The 19,822-nt window shown below is 49.2% G+C and overlaps 1 protein-coding gene across 1 annotated transcript in view; it reads right to left on the reverse strand.

Moving 5' to 3' along the window:
* LOC113488505 (opioid-binding protein/cell adhesion molecule homolog) overlaps positions 1-19,822 on the reverse strand; it is a 297,107-nt gene that overhangs the window by 237,053 nt on the left and 40,232 nt on the right. The gene's annotated exons all lie outside the window — the stretch shown is intronic.

The raw sequence follows: 19,822 nt of genomic DNA on the forward strand, positions 1-19,822 counted from the left end.
AGCTCTAATCCCTCAGGTGCACTGCTGTAGCTGTTAAGAGAAGTGCTGTATGAATACTCTTTAAATATGTAACATGCCAGGAATATTTAAGGCTATTGCATCTTAGGCACAAGGCAGCAAGCCCGGGAGAGCCAATGATGCTGCCTTTGGACACTGAGGAGGGAGGATCAGCTTCCACCACCCCACCGCAGGTCACCATAAAGGTCCCAAAACATACTCCCAGGCTGATTTCAGTACATCCCCTCCCACGGCACAGCTGGCCAGCTGCAAACAGCTGGACACAGAGTGAAGCACGGATGCAACACCTTATCCCAAACAAACCGTGGCGTGAGGCTGGGCAGCCCCTCTGCCGTCACTTGGTTTTCCCCATGCCGAAAAGGGGGATGCTAAAAGCCACCGGTGAGAGGAATTCAAGGGGGAATTGTTTGCAAAATGCATCTGAGGTGTTAAACATCAGATGCTAAATTAACTTCTGCATCGTCGCTTATAACCCCCTCAACTTTGGTTACATTACATATATCCTTGCCGCAACAACATAAGCCTAAAATGGCAGCATCACTCAACCTCGCGTCATGAAAGGCTGCGAGACCCATTTTTTGAACTAGAGAGAAGAGAAACCTAAACTATCAAACTTCTTTCTCTAAAAAAAAAAAAAACCAAACAAAACAAAAAACAAAAACAACAAAGGTTTGGTGATCCCAAAATATTTCCTGCATCTAAACCACCGGGTTGTTTCAAGGAAGGAGAAGAAATTAACAACTTCAAAAGATGGCGAAGCACAAAAACATGCAGAGCATTCGGTTCAAAGGCCCATCACAGAGTTTCCTTCTGTTTTATTTAAACCCTTTGGGAATATATTTAAATAGATGAAATCAAAACAAAACAGTGGGGTTTGCAGAAGAAGGGGTTGAGCTCCCCCCTTGCCTTTTTTTTTTTTTTTTTAAGGATAAATAAATAAAAGGAGAAAGAGTGCATGAATCTGAACAGATAATGAGAGCCTGGTGGTGATGAACTAAGGGGGGGGATGCAGGACAAACCACCACTGAGAATCGGCGTAGGGAACAGGAGCCGGCGCCGCGCCAGCACACGCGCTCCCCGACGGGTGCCGAGGAATTGGGAACATCTCCTGCAGATCAGCATTTCCAATGAAATTATTCATGTCACACCCCAAACACCAAGGCTTGAAAAGAGGGAAATAGGCCACAGAGGGCGAAGCGCGAGGTCAGGAATGTTGCTCCTTCTGCTGAATTTCCTACTGATCTGGTATTACAGAAGTAGATACGTTGAAAAAAAAAAATAAAATAAAGCATCCCAAATCTCTCAGCACCACATATATAATTAGATTATTAGCAGCTAACCCCTATAAGTAGGTACCTTACACAAGAGCTACAACTCTTGAACAGGGGAGAGGATTTGGACCAACCTAGGAGCACCGACACTTTCTTTTTCCCACGAAGTCAAAACTCTCAAGCGTCTCCTCTTCCCCAACAGGCCAAATCCCACCACCACTTTTCGACACATCCCAGCACCTGCTGCCGCGGTTTGCAGACAGAGAAAGAGCAGATGCCAGGCACGTCTCAAAAGCAGGCTCTGCTGTTATCATTTCAGGGCATCCGATGCTACTAATTGATACACAGTAATACTCTCATTTACTCAGCAGCAAGCTGAAGCGTTGATAATTGGTGGATTGGTTTGCTTTTGATGATCTGCAAAATTAAAAGCCCCAACCCTGCAAGATACTGAGTACCCCACATAAGAGCCTGCAAACTCTCAAGCCCCCACTGCAGTAAAGCAGAGAGAAAAGGCACTCAGGACCGAGCAGGACTGGATCTTAATTTAACAGCCCCCATGACTCTGTGTAACTCTATCTATTAATATGGATTTAATTGTGGTTTTATATTTTATTCTTGTCAAATGAAATGAAATTAGGGAGAAGGAGTTGCAGGTCCTCCAGGGAGCATCTACATTTCCAGCCCCAGAGGGCTTTTACTTCTGGGAGATGGCAAATAGGCAACAACAACTGCAACAAGACATCTCTCTCTGCTCCTTTTTGATAAAGATTTGTGGGAAAAAAAAAAAAAAAAAAAAACAAAGCTGAAGGGACTGCAGGCATTGCATTCTACCACGCCAGTCTTTGCAACGCCTTCCTCTCCTACCCAGTTCCACCACGTTTTTCTGAGAGGAGATGCTTTATTCCAGCCCAGCCTTCCTAGGACATGTCCTGGAGAACATCAAGTGAGATGCACACAGAGTTGTCTCAACAAGCCAATCATCAAGTATTTTTCTCCCAGCACATTCAGCAAGCTGAACGGTTAGTTACGGAAAAAGGGAGAATATCTGGCCATGCTGACATCAATCAAGACAGGATTTTTCTTATGATTTTTACAGATTTCTGACCTAATGTTGCCCACACGTCAGCAACATCGGATTCACAAGGTCAAGGAGACGTATGCTTGAAGGATGACAGTTATATGGCTCCTCTCATTCTTGCACTGTCAGTCAATCCATACTCTCTCTCAATACATTATTGCTTCTTCAGAAATGACTCCCCCATTTGCAAGTGATGATTAGCACTCTAATCTTGGCATAATTACTCCTGCATCTCAACTCACACCAAAAAAAAAAAAAAAAAAAAAGCAATAAGGAGTCGATATCCCACTGTCATGCCACCGTTTCAGAGCCAGCTGCCTACGAGACAAGTCACGATGGCAGTCCTGTCCAACTGCTTGTGAACAATGTCACAAAGAACTGAAGAGGACACTGCCATCTGCATATATTCACTTCATTACTGTCTTACCACCTCAAGTCACCGTGGCTTATTGGGTTTTAAGATGCGGTAAGGTCATCGCTACCGAAGTTCTCCTATTCATGTCCCAGCATTTGTTCTAGCTTATTTCTATCTAGATTCTCATATTATTGCCATTAAATTATGGTAATTTAAGCATCCTGCATTCTGGGAAAAGCAGACAGAGATACCCAGTCAGGATGCCTGCCAGAAACATGGGCTGGCTGCACCTTCTGAGTATCTCTTAATTATCTCTTTCTCTTCCTAATGGGGAAAGGTCTGAGCTCAGGTGAGTGCTCCTTGCTCTCTTCTATTTGATTCAATTCTACGGCTCATGAAATATGCTCCCACTTCCTTCGAAGGACAAACGAAATGAAACAGCCTCTTGGAAGGAGAAAAACGATGGAAGATACGGGTGAAGACGTAATTCAAGACACTTTGGGAAAGTCAGATGGTGATTTTGAAAGGTACTCAAGGAATTAATCCAGGAACGGAAGTAAGAGGAAAATAAGTCAATTAATTCACTGAAGCACTGCGTGGAACTGTGACTAGAGGTCGGCTGCAGGGAGTGCCCAGGGGAGGCTGAAAGGCCCTGTGGAGCAGAGGGACGCCACATTTTCAAGAAAGGGGCAGAAAGGTGGATTTGCCATGCATGCAGTGGGGATGTGGAACTCGAACGGCACTGAGGCGGTGGGAGAGTCACCAAGGATCACCCTTTCTTCTCCCTTTGGTGAGCATCCACCTGGGGTCTGAAGGGAGATATCTTGGGGGTGGTAGCTGGTAGCACTATGTCTACGTAACGGCAACTGCAAAGGACTATGACTTGTCTTTCAAGGACCTACATGTAGCTGATGCAGGACAAAGGGGATCTCTATAAGGTAGGAAAAAACATGGGTGCTGCAAAGTTGATTGGAAAAGTCAAAAGAAATTTGGCAGAGAGGTGCGTAGACAGGAGGAGTGTCTTCAGAGCAGCTGCCGTGAGCAACCATCACCCCTGGAAAAGTCCTCCACAAACACTAAATTATGACCGTCATTGTGGGGAGGAAAAAAGCAACACTTGGGGTCAATGTTGGCCAACTCTTGTCCCTAGACCCCTGGAGATACTGGACTCTCCCCAGGGCCAGAAGTGGGCCATCTCCAACAGCACAGAGCAGCAGCCTTTGCCAAACATTTTAGTGGAAACCACTTTAACTCCCTTTGTTTGCTCTTCGAGGTTACCCGTGGCCCCAGCAGGGACCACAGAGGACGCCTATCTAAAGCACCGACTGAAGCCGGAGGTAATTAAGTACAAGGGGCCTCCCATTGTCAGCGTTGTGACTCTGTTTTGGCAGCCAGCTCCAGCAGAGCAGAAGAGGGAAGATTTGATTTTAATCACACAGATTTCAGGTTTTATTTTGCTCATTAAAATTTCTGATAAGGATTTAGTCTGACATTATGCAGTATTTTGGAAGAGGATGTGTGGCAGTGGGGGGGATGGAAAGGGCTGCATTTCCTTGTGATAAGAAGATCTTTCTCTCTCCCCACGACAGACACAAGGATATGAGCAGGTGTTATTTCAAAGGGAAAGGATTTGGGGGGAAGAGGAGAGCAGGAGGGAATCGTCCACACCAAATCAAGGATCTAAGCCTCAGATTACAGAGAAAAAAGACCCAAAATCAGAGATTACGTACCCCATTTCAGAGCCACCTCCCAGATCAGATACTCTCCTAATGCATTTTCAGGCCCCGTCAGAGGGAAGTGAGCATTTTACCTGGCAGAACAAACCCAGAAGTTTCCAGAGCCTCCCAACCTCCTCACATCCCTTAAGAAATTGCTCCAGAAACAGGCTGGCACTCACCACACAGCTGTCTCCTGGCAAGGGGAAAAAGGACAGAGCATGGGAAATGAAATCATTGCAATTCCACTCCTTTCTGGAGCATCCTCAAATACTTGGTGCAGAGGAAGGGTAACAGTTTGGACAGGGGTGGGAGCAATTCACCATTGCCCAGGAGTCCCTTGCTTGTTTGTTGATTAGGAACCAGCAAACGCAGGCAATTTGCCTCCTAGTTCTTCAGCTAGCTTTACACAAAGGCTACTTTAACCCTATTCATCAAGAACAAAAAGTCTGCGTGAACCCCAAATCACCTGAGCAAGAGAATAAATTATCAAATGGTGAGCTTCACCTGTGCTAGCTATCGCCAAGCATTTGAATTTGTACCCACAAACACAAAAGCATTTTGAAACAAGATGGATTTCTTTGTCCCTAGAGGACGTGTTGCTCTTCTTTTAATAAGCCTTAAACCAAGCAAGTTCTGCAGTGTGAATTGCACAGGAGATGAGATGAGCTTTTAACTGCGGTTCCCTGTGCGCTCTCAGTCTGTGTACCCACCATCCAGGAGCCAGGCAGGAGATCTAGGGAAGGAGCAGAAATCTGTGAAACAGATTGAAACTAAATCTATGAAATACCCAGTAATTCCCACCAAACCAAGGGCAGCCAGAATGACAACGGCAACAAATACTCAGCCAAACATTTCAAGCATATCTGAAGGGCTTGTGCCAGCGAAGGATCACACAGGTTCTTGGTGCATTTACACCAGCACCCGGAGCAATAAAACACCACTGCAAAAGGGGGCTCACAGGTTCGTCAATGCCAACCACCCGGCAGAAGCATTATTTTTGCATCCAGTCCCTGCTTGGGCCTCCTCTCAGCAGTGACTGTGCCACAGCTGTGGGCAAGGTGCTGCAATTACCGTGCTCAGAAGACAAAGAAAATAACACGAAGACAACCGTTCATGTATTTTTAACTTCTTCTAATGGAAATCAGTGGCTGGGAATGAGCAGAAGCACACGTCCTAAGTGCAGTCAACTCTCAAGAGCCCAGAAATTCATCCTGGGTGCCAGTAAGGGAACCACTTGGTTTAACGTGCTAGTTACAACTGCCCAGCGCTGGATCCATCCTCCAGCCCCATCCATCAGGTGGTCCCTGGGGTGCTTCAAGCCCCTCTCTAGTACCCATTAAGGGAGTAATTTCTAAGGGAAAAATCAATGACGAGGTTTGGGTTGAGACCCAACCTGCCCCAGCAGGCATGGCACATCGTGGGGGGACACAGACATGGGGGGGGGGGGGACTCCCCTCCAGGTTCCCGATAATGCGTGGCACCACTGGATGGTTAACAACTGCTTGCAACTGCTTTCAAAGACATCTTGGAGAGGATGCTCAACAATATCTGCACATCCAGCCCGGCCAGACAGACAGACTGCTCTTTTGCTCCACAGCCGATGCTCAGCAGGGATGCTCCTCTTCCCTCCATCCTTCTTCCCAATGCCGTTTTCTTTTCCTTGCTGGAGCTTTTTCTCCAGCAAAAGACGTATTTAACATTCTCTGACGCTCAAGGCCAGCCGGCTCGTTAGCTCTGCTACACCTGGATCAGGATCTGGAGACAAATTGCTGCTTCATTATAGGAGCTGAGGCTCTAATCCATTTTTTTTCAGGCTGTTTAACTTGTAAGGACAACAGATGGATACAGGGCTGCATAATGCAGACTCCTTAAGATCCATCACACAGTCTTGGAAGTGCAGAAACACAAGGCTGAGGAATGTGAAACTAGAGCAGATCTTACAGCGGTCACCTTAAATTAGGCACAAGGAGAAAATGTGCCAAGACTAGAACTGGACTGAAACTGCCAACCTGTTTTACTGAAGATTAGAGGAAAAACAACCTTTTTTCCTCCACATCCCACAAAGTCATTTAAGTTTTTTTCCTTTTTTCTCTTCAGTGAAAAAGAACGAGCAAAATGTCCAGTGAAAAATTAGCTAAGAAATGAACATAATTCTACTTTATTTTAGTTAAGAAGGGAATGGTGTGCAAAAGCCACAATCTGAAAAACATCAGATTTTGCTTTCTGATTTTTCACAAAGACAACTGGCAACCCTGGACTATGCAAAATCTTCCAGCAAATGTATTCATTTTGGTCACAAAAAGACTTTCTGACGGGGGGGGGGGGGAAAAACCTTTCAGCATCCATCTCGGACAAGAGCTGAACTCGCTCACAGAGATCTCGGGCGGTGGGGGAGGCTCTCTGCTCCTGTCCCCCCCAGGTGTGCAGAGCAGCACATCTGCTGACCCTGCTTTTGCCTGCAAAGAGCCCCCAAGACCTGGAGGTGGCCGTCCCGGTGCTTTGATCCACCAGAAGTGCACGTAGATACCTACAGGGTGAGTATGGTATCTACAGGGAGCGGTGCCCTCCGCCAACGCCTGTGCCCTCCCCAAACTCCAGCACGCCCCAGCCTCCGCCAAGCCAGAACACAGCAGCAGCGCATGCTGTGAACACCCTCTCCTTACAAGACTGGGGAAAGGTGCCATGTAGGTTGACTGAATTTCTGAATCATCAGCCCTCAAGAGGCGTTTTCACTCCTCCATCAGTTTAACTGCTACCTACCAGCAGCAGAAGGTGACTGCTGATGGCCTGGGAGCACTCATTTTCCCCCACTGAATGCAATTGTTTAGATGACAGGCCTGCCAATGCTGCAATTTCTCAGGTCTTCAAACACTTAATTCATCTTGGAGGTGATACTGAAACGGAGAGGTTGGCATTTACCCTGGTACCACCAGCTCCTCTCCTTTGCTCCAACCAAGCCCAGGGGCTCCCAAAATAAATCAGTGCCCGCCTGGCAAGTGCCCTGCCTCGGGGCAATGCCCTCCTCTTGCTGGAGCAGATACTGGGGACATTTGTACCCTCCTGGGGTAACAACAAGCTTGGCAACAACACTGCTCATGCAAGGATGGGCAATCATCCTTCCCAAAGCCAGCAAAGCCCCCCGGACCACCCCACTTTTGCAGAGGAAACCTTGGACACCCGCCCCAACACACTGTTTAGGGATTTGCCCAGACAATGGCAGGACAGCAGCTCCTGCCCAGGGGCAGGCAGATGAATAAGCACAAGACTCACTATTTAACACACACAATAAAGCATCCCTGCTGCCGGCATGTAGGTTCACTCAGCATTTGTTCACGTTTCCCGCTTCTTGGACTCTCTCCTGGTCCCTCTCACAGCTTGGAGGCAATAACTTGCCTTCTTATCTGACCCAGAAGGACAGCCAGCTGTCAGCACACAAACATGGCCTTTGTTTATCCTTAAATGAAAGCTCAGTTAATTAAAACCAGAAATCACTTTCTCTTATCTACAGCCTCTGGCCTATGTGCGGCGGGCAGGAGGCTCCCCAACCATGCTTGCCCCCCCGAGCTGCAGACAACAGCCCCAACACATGCTGTCCCGATAACCCTGCCGGCGCCTGTTGCGTCCTCCTCTGAGATGCGTTTCTGGGAGATGGGAATTTTTAGGGCAGCCAAGAGCATCTCCACGCTCCCGGGTGGGTTAACGCCACTCAGCACTTTCCCATTCCCTTGACTGCAGAGCTTATGTGCAATGAGTTTAACAGTCTCAGGGCGCTGGGTTTGCAATCCTGGGGCGATAAAACCGACACCAGGAGATTGCTGTGCCACAAATGCCCACCAGCAGCATTTTGCTCAGCCCCACATAAAGATCTCACCCTCTTTTTCTCAGCAGCCTGGAGCTGGCTGTCACCCAGGCAGGCAGCAAACGGGCAAGAGCCCCCATCGCTGAGGCAGGGGGTCTGCTGCCCACATCCAGGGCCACCACACCCCCTGCCCAGTCACCACGGCTCCGGGTGTGCTGGAAGCCCTCGCCAGCAGCAATCATGGTTATGCAAGGCAACGGCTTGATAGAGTGCTGGTTCTGCATGCTGAAAATTGAAAGCGATCGACTTCCACCTTGCACGTAAGGCAGAGAAAATCACATTCAACTCATTGAGAGGCTTCAACAGCAGAAAGATTGATCAACTTGATGAGAAGTGACTCTCTCTCTCTCTGCCATCCTCCTACCCCCCCGCCCTCCTCTCCTGTTGATACAAGTTTCAGCGCAAACAAGGCAGCCGAGGGCCAGGAAAGGAGCCCATTTGTGGCTAGCTGGGGAGCACGGGGGATGTGGGGCTGAGATGCTGCTGGTACCTAGTCCCCTGCCTGGGGGTGGCCTTTTTCCCTGGGAACCTCTTCCAGAGCCCACCCACAAGACTTGGCAAAGCCTCTCTGATGGGTGGGACACAGGTTTGGGCAACACAGAGCTCTCGCCTGAGCGGCACAAATAACTGAGTAGTGCAGGGGTCCAAATGGGTCACCACAGGGTAGTGGTGCCTCCCACCATGTCTGTAGATGCGACCAAACCAACTGTGCCCCATGCCCCTCCCAGACACAGAGATCCCCCCCACGCCATCACACATCAGCCCTGCCAATCTCACCCCAAGGATTCAGTAAACGCAGCAGAAAAGCATTATTATCCATCCCAGGGTCGATTCTCTGCCAGGCAGGGAGGGTGCAACAGTTCAAGCTTTACTGAAGTGCAAAACATATTTGGTGACAGACATTAACGTACCTGGGTATCACAGAAGATGGAGCTGGGGGCTGCAGCTCGCTCCGGGGAGGTGAGGAGGATGCCCAGGGTGGGGAACCAGCATCGCCTGCCCCCACCTCCCCTTGGCTGGCTGCCCACACGCAGGCTGCTCCCTCCCTTCCCTCTTGCCTCAACCCGGCACTCGTCACTTTGCCATTTACACGTGTCACAGCAAAATCTTTCTCATTAAGTGGAAATTGAATTTCGTTAATTAAAGCAAAAGAAATCAATTAACCTTATCAGCAAACAGGAGCCATTTGAAACGGAATAAGGAAAACGCTTCTCTCCCTCTCACCCCAAGCCTTCCCTTGACGCTCGGAGCCGTGCACGAGCAGCACACCATGGGCTGCAAACAAGCGAGATGGGGGACTGCAAGGAAGGTGGGGAACCGCTGACGAGAGGAACCGGAGAGGAAAGGGATTTCAAAGCAATTAACACCCCCAAGATTTACCATCAGGTTGACAAGCTCTCAGAGTAGCCATCACTCAAACGTAAGGATTCAATTAATTTTTTTTTTTTTCCCCTCTCCCCATAACTTCCCCGGTAGCTTTGCAGTGAGTAGCAGAATGACTCCAGTGAGGATGGAAGATTTAAAATCAAACAGAGCAGGGTTATTTTAAAGGAGATAAAAGCATAGATTCTCTGTGTCCCCCAACCGCCAACGTTTGTTTTTTTTCTTCCTTTGCTGTATGCCTCATTGGCACAGCTCAGAAACGCAGCCATTTTGTAACTACCCCTGATATTTGTGTGTGCTCATTTTCTTTTACATCTTGCAGAACCTTAATCCCAGACTCGAGTCTCGTAGGGAAAGGCCTGCTAGTCTGCGATGCTTGGTCCATGCTAATTGACGGAGTGGCCCCAGCACAGGGACTAACATTGCCTCTGCCAGAAGACCTGTCCCTAGTAGATGTGGTGGCGACAACGTGAGACAGGGGAACGCAGGACACCCTGCCTTGAGCACACTTTTAACCTGATTAAGACCCTTAGTCAACATATCGCTTCTTTTTTTTTTTTTCTTCTCCAGTCACATGGAACAGGCTTTATTCACAGCTTCCCCACAGCAAGTTGAGTCTGTGAGACCACGTGCTTTACAACCCAACCCTCTGCAAAGGGCTAGGTGGGAAGCTTATCACTGCTTCCCGTGGGCAAGGATGCCCCAGAGAAGAGCTGACATTCAGACTGCTGGTGGAAATCTGCAGTCTGAGCATGAGTCTCTCTTCCAACCTAGGCAGATGATGTCAGCCCTTCCCTGCTTAAGGTTGTCTCTTGGGGTGGAAGTTTCCACCCAAATCTGTTCTGGACAATCTTTTCTACCTCAAAACACCTAAGCTAAATGACTCCTTTAATATCTCAGTCTCTCTATGCAAAAAAAAAAACCAACATTGCAATAGTTCCTGCTGAGCACCCCGATCTGTAGAGATCCAGGCACTTCAGAAAGGAGCAAAGCTATTATATTGAGGGGACACAGAAGGTAAAAAACCAGGGAAATACGGGGATTTGCACAAGGAACTCATCAACCCAGGCACCATGCAGCCCCAATCTCTCAAACCTCCCTCCAAGGGCTGAGCTTACAGCCTGGAAAGCCAAGGTACAGCATCCAAAAAGCAGCCAGGCTGCAGAGGCGAGCGAGTCAGAGCAGCGCCCGCAGAGGGCAGATGCTGAGAGCAGCAAACGGGATTTCAGAAAGCAGGTGAAACGCTCCCTGCTTTTTTCTTTATCCCTGAAAACAGTGCCTTCAAGGCTGGGTATGCACTCTCCCATTTCAGGGAGGAAATCCCCACTCCCCCCCCATTTCCCAGCCTCCAAGCATTGTCCCTTTCCATCACCTCCCACAGCCTCTGATCTTCCCCAAACCCAGCCTCCTCCTCACACACCACAGAATCCAGGGGAGGTCCCCTGAGGACACCCAGCTCAGAGAAACCTCGCAGTTACTCATTGCATCCCCCCCTTCCTCACTCCCTGAAGTGCCAGCTAGCTGCAAGAAGCCCTCAGATACCCAGGGAGTGGGATAGAAAGACCTACCATCACAGCAAGTAGCCAGAAAAACCTCCACACTACCCCAAAACCACCTTACTAAAGGCTCTCCCCACTGCTCTCACCTGCACCCGTTAAATACTCAGCAGCCATCTTGCAAACCACTCCCTCCTGTACACAATTAACTAATTACACACAGCTGGGTAAATCAGCACTACCCCAGGGAACACGCACTCAAGGAGGTCAATCATTTAAGAATAAACGCCCACCTTCTCCCAGATGGTGAACAAATACTCACTCCCTACAGCCATCAATTTTGACAGCAAACTCTAGAAAAAACTTCTCCTGTACCAGCCTAATGAATCAGGTAGCTTCACACAAACCCTGAGCCCAAGGATGGAAGGAGGAGATGGAGGAGATGTCCCTGGGTGATTCAGTTTTTTTCCACGCACCAGGATGCTCAGATCTAGTAGGCGAGATGCTCCTCCTGGGACCAGGAGGACCAGCAGACCAAGGAGTTAGCAGAGAGGCCTTTCCCGTAGGCATCTCATCAGTATGAGGAACGCCACCTTGGGTGCAGGGCCAAAACAGCGTGTGTTTTCAGCAGTGCAGACAAAAGTAGGGAAGAAAAAGATGCAAATATCTCAGGAATGTGCCCGGCAGCCTTTTGTGCGAGCACATTAGAATACAATACAAATGTGACTAAAAAAGACTCAACAGAATAAATACTGCACTTATAATAGGCCTCAGAGAGAGAAAGAGATTTAATGGCAACATATTAAATGTAAATCAACACAAAAGGTAACTGGGAAGGGAAGAGATATACCAGCTTAGGGATTATAGCACAAAGCTGAAATATTTACTCACGAGATTAAGGCACTTATAGGAAATGAAATATTGTCCTTTTGTAATAATTCAATCCCTCGCCTTTATCCAGGAGGATTGGACATATCAAGCTATTTTAGAGATGCAGACATAAATTCACACCTATTATTAGCGGAGGGATGTGGACCCGGTGCCTTCATCTGTCATGGCTGCTCTACAAGAACTCAATATTTTCCGGGGAAAACTCATCTTAAAGCAACCAAAGACTTCAGAGCTCCGAGCAGCCACTGCCTACACATCCATACTGAGAGCCAGCAGCACCCGAGCTGCAGTGACCAGAGATGCTGCGCTGCCTGGCCAAACCTGATGACTGCTGGCTGGGTTTGGGGGGATCTTTCCTCCCCACAACTTTCATCCATCCAACACATCCTGGGGTCTACGGACCTGCTGGTCCACCAGCTGCTCTCCTGGGCAGTTGGGTCTGGAGGATGCTGAGGGCTGAGAGCAAGATTGTTCCTTGAGGGGTAAGTGAACACCATCACCTCAGTCCTCAGTGCCTCAGTTTCCACATCTGCAGCTTGGGTGTATTTTCCTGCTGTGTTAAGAAAATTTGGGGCTATTAGCTGAAACATGCTTGAGAAATGCAATATATCATCACCACACATGTTATCTCCCAGTTTACTGTATTTTTTTTTTTTTCAGGCCAAAATAAATTTTAACAATTCAATCGCATTTCCAGGTGCCAGGCAGAGCTGGCAGGCAATAAAAAAGACAATCTTCTGATTTTTCAACTGCAAAGCTTTTCCTAAACTAGATACCTCAGCGACTTGTATGGCCCCAATCAGTAAAGAATCTTTAGCACCTCACAATCTTTAATAGACTTGTCCTCCGCAAACCCCTCCTGAGGTAGGAAAGGGCTATTATCTCCTTATACAGGTAGGGAACATCAGCTAGAAATAGTGTGCCCACAGCATTGTCTCGCTGCATTGGAGACCTGCCCACAAAGAAACTTAAGTGGGGCACTGCCAGGCAGCCAGCCTGAACTGCTGCGGCCAGGCTTTTGCAGCCTGCGGAGAACTTAGTGATGCCAAACCTAAAGACTTCCTCATGGCTGAAATGGCCAGTTTAAAGTGAAAAAAACCCCAAACCTAACAAACATCAAACAAACAAAAATCCCACCATAACAGGGGGAAAAAAAAAAAAAAAAAAAAAAAAAAAAATATTGGCTGAAGTCAAACAAGAAGTATTCCTCATCCTTTAAAACAGGGAGGCAGGAAAGACAGACCTCCCCCCAGTGCTGTCTCCTAGATGTGCTGGAGAACCCGGTCAGCATAGCACAGCTCACATCTTGAAGAAATGTCTCTTTTCCTGCATTATTTTTTTAATAACCAGCTCCTGGTGGAGAATATTGGCATTAAAGTGCTGCTGCTGCATGCTCGGGGGAGCGAGCCCAGACGGGGTAACGGGAGCATTAGGAGAGCTAATGGTACAGCAACGCTGTGTGCACTAAAATCAGCCTCCAGTTAAAAGCTCCCAAGTTAATTCTGGCTGACGATCAACACGCCACCGCAACGGCCTCTTCAGATGCCACGTCTGCAGATGTCCCCTCCGGTGCAGCTCACCCAGAGCATCACACAGCGCTGAAGTGGTTAATGCCATTTCGAGTGCACGGGGAAGCTGATAGACATAGTCCCACTCTGCTCTTTATTTAATAATAATTATCCGGATAGTAAACGCGACCCTGCTGTTTTGCTCACTTAAATTTTTTTGTTTCCCCAGCTATGGCAGTGTCACTTCTCCCGAGGCAGCCTCCCCCACTTCGCAGAGTTAAATTGCATTCTGATTCTATTAAATGGTACTAAATGTCTTCGAAATCAAAGAGCAAATATAATTTAAGTGCCATTTGGGTCTTCCCACAGGTTCTCAGCTGTTCACTCAGCAACCAACCTGTAGAAAGCTGCCTGGTGACAGGGGTATAGTTTAAAAGGAAGCACACAGCCAGTATATACAATACAATTCCCTTCTACAACGCGTCCTTTATGAAAATTCACAATGCACCGTGGTTACCGCTTAAAACAATACCACTGCTATAATAAGAAGAGAGGAGGAGGAGGAGGGGAGAGTGAAGACAACCAGTGCAGCCAGGGCAGGAGGGCTGGTAACAGTAGCGTGAATCGTGGCATCGGGATGGGTGAATGACCACGCCGGGAAAGGGAGGTTGAAAAAAAGTAGAAAACCTGCAAATCTCACCTGGATCCAGAGCTCAGCACGATGCCAAACGCAGCCCAAAGATGCTGCACGCACCAAAGCCCTGGGAGCCCGCAGACCTGAGCGCACCCCCTCCAGCATAAAAACACCACCCTGACCCCGTTTTTACAGCCCACCTGGCAGGACTCGGGGGTGGGAAGGTTTCGAGGAGGGATGGGGTGCGTGCGGCCCTTCTGGGGAGATCCCAGGGGGAGCAGGCAGGGAAGAAAGCAGGGAGGAGTGACTGCTCAAGCAAGAAAGACCCTGTAAGCAGAAAGTTAAGATGATAAAGAAACCTTAAGGTATCAGTAATGCATTGCAATTTCAAGGCTGGTTTTTAAGGGCAGGAGCTCAATAGAAGCAAAAAGCACTTAATTAAGGTTTTTCAGAAACACCAATTGACTCGAGGTACTTTCATCCTCCCAGCAACTAAGAACCAGGCACATTTAAAGGCAGAGTGCAATGCAGGGAGAAGGCGGCTCCTTTAAGGCACCCAACACTGGGTACTAAACCAGGAAAAAAATCTCACCCGAGCAACTTCTTGGCACGGTGCATGACTCCGCTGGCTCCAGCCGAGCCAGAGCTCACCTACAAATGAGCAAAGCTGCAGCCAGCACGCCTCTGCGAAGCGAGGAGGCAGCCTGCCAGCCGACAAAGTTCCTCCTTAGCTCCTGCCGAGGAGAGAAACGGTCCCGGGTGCAGAGTTGGCAACGGCACAGAGGACATGGCTGAGCCCAAACCGTCGCAACGCCACCAGTCAGAGGGGAAAAGAGAATTACAACTGCTTACGGCCCTTCTCCAGTCTAGTGAACAACAAAATAACAGCCACTCAGTGCTGGGTTCTGGCAAGTGGTTTCTCTCTCCCCCTTCCCCACTGCTGCAGCATCATGGCAGCAATGCCCATCCTCTGCCTCCACCACCTCACCCAACACCCAGGGCACGACTGGAAATGTAAGGGTACTAAAAAGGCAGCTGGGTAACACAGAGCATGATTTAAGTGTGAGCCACAAAAGCCACCAGGAGGCAAAGCTCATCCCGAGTTGTTCAGACCGGGGGGCCAGAGGAGCCGGAGGACTCAATTCTTCAGCTTCCTCAGCTTGAAGCCACAAATAGTTCAGGCCCTTGCTCTCCCTTGCGCTGGTGGAAGTGACTAATTGTATTTTGAGAGAGAAGCAAATCATCGCTCGAATCATCTGCACCAACTCCAATAATAGCTGATCTTCCTGCGACGATCTGCCACGCAGCACTAAAGCAGCCGCCTCATTAGGCAGCAAGCCCTCGTGCAAAGGCACTGTAAGGTCAGAGTCCAAGGTTGTGCCCTGCCAGGCCACAGCTCCCTCCTCAAGCCATAGAAGCATCCCCTAAAACCTCTCCGAGCTGCCAGCAAACGGCGCCTATTTGCAGCAAGAAAAGCGCTTACGCAGGGAAGGCATTAGACAAACATCTCGGCGGCTCAGATGCCGTTCGGTGCATGCAGGAGCAGGCAGATAACAGCTCTACAAAAAATACTCCTCGCTGCTGAAGAGGTAGCTTCGATGTGCAGCTTTGGAGGCTGGAAATGAAGTTTTTCTTGCGGTGGCTTTAAGGACACAGCATCAGCTGCCAGACTCTCCCCCCATGAGCTTTCTGCTCCAGGGTTTTGGGGAGAACCACGGAGCAAACATCACAGTTTGAGGGGTGCAAGCAAGTCCCAGAAAAACAGCCAGCACCTGGCCAGCATTGCCTCACGGACAGCAGCTCCCCATCCTTGGTGAGTTTTCCAAGCATTTATCCCCACACTTGGAGATACACCAGTTTGACAACCAGGCAGGGGTTTCCTAAAGAAATTAAAGGCTCGGCAGGGATGGATTCCTGACTCCTGCCCCATCCATCGCTGGAGAGCAGCCCCAAGCCCCGGGGATGCTGCTGTACCCTGGGGCAATGAACAAGAGCACAGGAACATGGATATTAGACAGCTAAATGGCCCCCAAGGCATTTGGTAGGTGTCATCATCCCCCCCTGCACAACTCAGCCACGGGAGGAACTGCAGACCCGTTTTCAAGTCTGCATCGCTCCCCTGTAGCTAGAGCAGCCGAAGGTTTTTAAACATTCAACACCGCCTGGCCAGACCAGGCTGCGCTACAGAGCTGCTTAGATCAAAAGATCTTTGGCTCAGAAGATTAAAATGCTCCGGGGATGGGTAATAGGATGCAGAGCTTTTCACCTTTAGGTGGCTGGCCTGATTTCTAGGTCAGAAACAAGGAAAAAACCCGTTTTTGCCACAGAGGAGGAAGCAGCTGGCTGTCAGCTGTCCCTTTCTGGGGCAGAAACAGCAAAACCCTGGCTAGCTCGGCACCGCTTCATTGCATTAACCATCCTCAGGGACCCAAGATGGGCTGAGGTGATGGGTCCCACCCTGTTACACGGTCACCAAGGAGAGGGTATTTGCTGAACGGGAGATATTTCAGGGGGAAAACTGCCCTGAAGCCCACGCCTGGGCCGAATAGGGGTGTCCTCTGCGTGGTGCAGGAGGACTTGCCTGTGGAGGGATGCTCCAAGCCTCTCCGTGCAGCCAGGAGGTCCCCGCACAGCACACACGCCTCTGGGAAAACGCGCGGCACGCTGAATTCACGCCTCAGGCTCCTTTCCCCGACGATTCACAAGCCTGAAATTCTTGGCTGGGCTGGCAATCTGGCACTTTCTGCCGGTGCCGACTGCACGTTCGGGGAACGGCGTTAAAAATATCCCTCACCGTTCAGACTCCCACGGGCGTGCTTTCAGCTGTGCCCCCTTGCTCTGCCTGCTGCGGGGAGGGGAGCCGCAATGCAGGCAGTCGCTGTGCCGCCTTCCCATCTGATTTGCAAGGGGAGGTGGGCAACAGATGGAAGGAGCTCTTCATCTTTTTCTCCATTTTTAACCCCGCTGCACGCGGCTGGGAAGCCGCTGTTGAGGAAGAAGGCGGCGCTTTCAAGAAACCCACCTTCAAACCATGGTTGCGGCGCTCGGGGATATCTTTAACTCGCAGAACAGAGGGGAAGAGCAGCGGGACTGCGTCTGTAGGCTGGATCCAACAGGCTGAGCTCAATGGTGTGGATGAGAGAAGACTTTTAAGAATTTAGGGGAGGCTCTCATCATCTTGGGGACGAGCCATCTGTTGTCACAAGGATGATATCATAGTTACTACATCCTGTACCAAATGTTTCTGTGTACTGAGGTTAAGCCATCATCTCCGTTCCCTGGAGTTCACTAAGGATGGTACAATTCCTCAGGAGCTGATTAAAGCCAACTTCAAAGTTTAAGGGTAGGAGCTTGAAGACAGATCTCAGTTTGTCCTTCCTTTCAGTTTTCACTCAAATAGGAAGAAGCTCTCCTCCTAAAAACCCACCAAGCGTCACCTCATCCAGGTTTTGTCATCTAAATGTTAAGTGCCGAGTCGAGCAAATCCTCCAGGTTTCCTCTGCCATCAAGAGAGATGCAAAAAGTGAGCGGTAATTCTTGGGTCACCCATGTCACTCTAGTGACTATGGAGGAATCAGGGCAACTACCATGGACTGAACTTTTAGGGGGCTAAATGCAGGTGCCATGAAGCTAACACCTTCAGTCCCCAGAGAAACAATGTTTGCAAAGAGGTCCTCCAAAACGATGCATTTATAACTGATAAGATTACACCTGCCTGAATTTGCAAGCAAGGATTTACAAGGCAGGGGGGAAAAAAAACAGTTTGACTGGGCTAAAGCCTGCTGAGCTGCAGCAGATGGCTCACTGCAAGAGTGGGGAAGGAGGAGAGAGATCTCTACGCAGTTACGAAAGGTTGCCTCCTCTTCTTAGTCTGCTCCTTCCCCACCTCCTTCCCCACACTCCTCCTCTCCAAGACAGAGAGAAATATGCGGGAAATATGCTGGTGAAATCCCACACAAGGCGCTTCTTGACTGACTTCTCTAAGTTACTTCACTCCCATCCAATTTATCCTAACTTTGCACGCAAACCATGACCCACTGAGAGCGAACTTGGCCAGCCTGTCAGTGTTCAAATCACGTAAGACTTTGCCCTGCTGCACCTCGGTGAGGACCCACCAAGTTCTTTGAGGAGACCTCCCGCAGCTCGGCAGCACAAGGTGAAACTAAGTGGCTACGAAGCAGCGTGGATCAAACCCAACAGAAATATTTGTACCAAACTCCGTGAAGTGAAACCATTGAGCTTCTCACAGCTTTAATTATGACTGGCAACCTTCCACGGTATTAATAAAACTCATGTTTCTATGGCACCTTTCATCCCGCAGGTCCCTGAAGTCAAAGCCCTTTGCAGACGCGGTGGGAGCGCGCACACCGAGGGCGCTGGGATGCAGCCACCTGCGGAGCGCGATGCTCCAGCCTCTACAGCAGCGAGCAAAGCTGGCCGGGCTCCATCCTCCTCCTGTGTTCCAGGGGTGCACAATGGGACCAGCCCCGCCATCGCCGGGCTGACACACGCAGCATCAAGCCTGTTTTATCTACCTCAAGGCAGAAGGTAACGGCTGATACTGGAAGATGAGCAGTATACGCCAAATCTGATCTCCTGACTTGGGTCTTTCTAGTGACTTGTTTCTCATGCTGTTTATCTTCACATTTAAATACATACTGCCTTTCAATTTGTCATTTTTAAAGTCTCTGAGCTTTCTCTCTTTTGTGGAGAAACATGAGCCCCCTGCAGCAGCTTGTTCTCCATAGTGCCCTGCCTGCTAAAAGGAAGAAATATATATGAGGGGCAGCCACTGCCCTCACAGGGAGGGAAACAACCTCAAGGGTCTGATAACCCACAGATCTGCCCTCTTCCCACCTGCACTGACATTCTTCCCAGCTGCAACAAGCTGCAAAAGGGAACGTAAAAAAAATAATAAGGCAGGCAACCCCCTCAACACACCCACCCATGCCTTTCCTCAAGGTCACCTGCAGGTGTTTGACGTATTTTCTCCAGTCGACTCACTGGCAGCCAAAGCCTCGTTTAAGCGACAGAGCAGCCTTTCCAGGAAGGAAACAGTTTCCTCGATGGTGAAGGAACAGAATTATCCATTTGGAAAAACGGCGCCTCGTCAAGCTTGACACATACAACAAAGGCAGCCATCCTCCGAGACTGACGGAGGCACAGCAGGCGAGACGAGTGGAATCCCACAAAACATCATTTGGAGGTATAAAATATTCACCATAAATTGCAGTGTCGCTCGGGACCTGGCATTCAAAGAGCGGAGAAGAAAGCAGAGCCTTGGCAATGACATTCGGCTCTTGAGCTCAACTTTCTCCCAAAGCCCTGAGGAGGGACAAGAGGCTGGACGCAATGCTCCAGGAGTGATGATCCACCTCCCGTCTGGTGCTTTTAATCAGCATCTCCCCCAGCATTTCACCAAGAATATTAATATCTTTAACCCCATTTTACAAGGCAAAGAGGAATAAGAGCTGCCTCTTAAACATCCACCCATTAGGCAACGCTGCCAAGTGCTAAGGATAAAGCATTACATGAGGAGGCAAAAGACTTCCACAAAGTCCCAAAGGAAAGAAGGAAAGAAGCTCCTCTTATTGGGAAGGGGGGGGGG

This window comes from Athene cunicularia (assembly GCF_003259725.1).
Source record: "Athene cunicularia isolate RWA chromosome 24 unlocalized genomic scaffold, athCun1 chr24_part1, whole genome shotgun sequence".
NCBI lineage: Eukaryota > Metazoa > Chordata > Aves > Strigiformes > Strigidae > Athene > Athene cunicularia.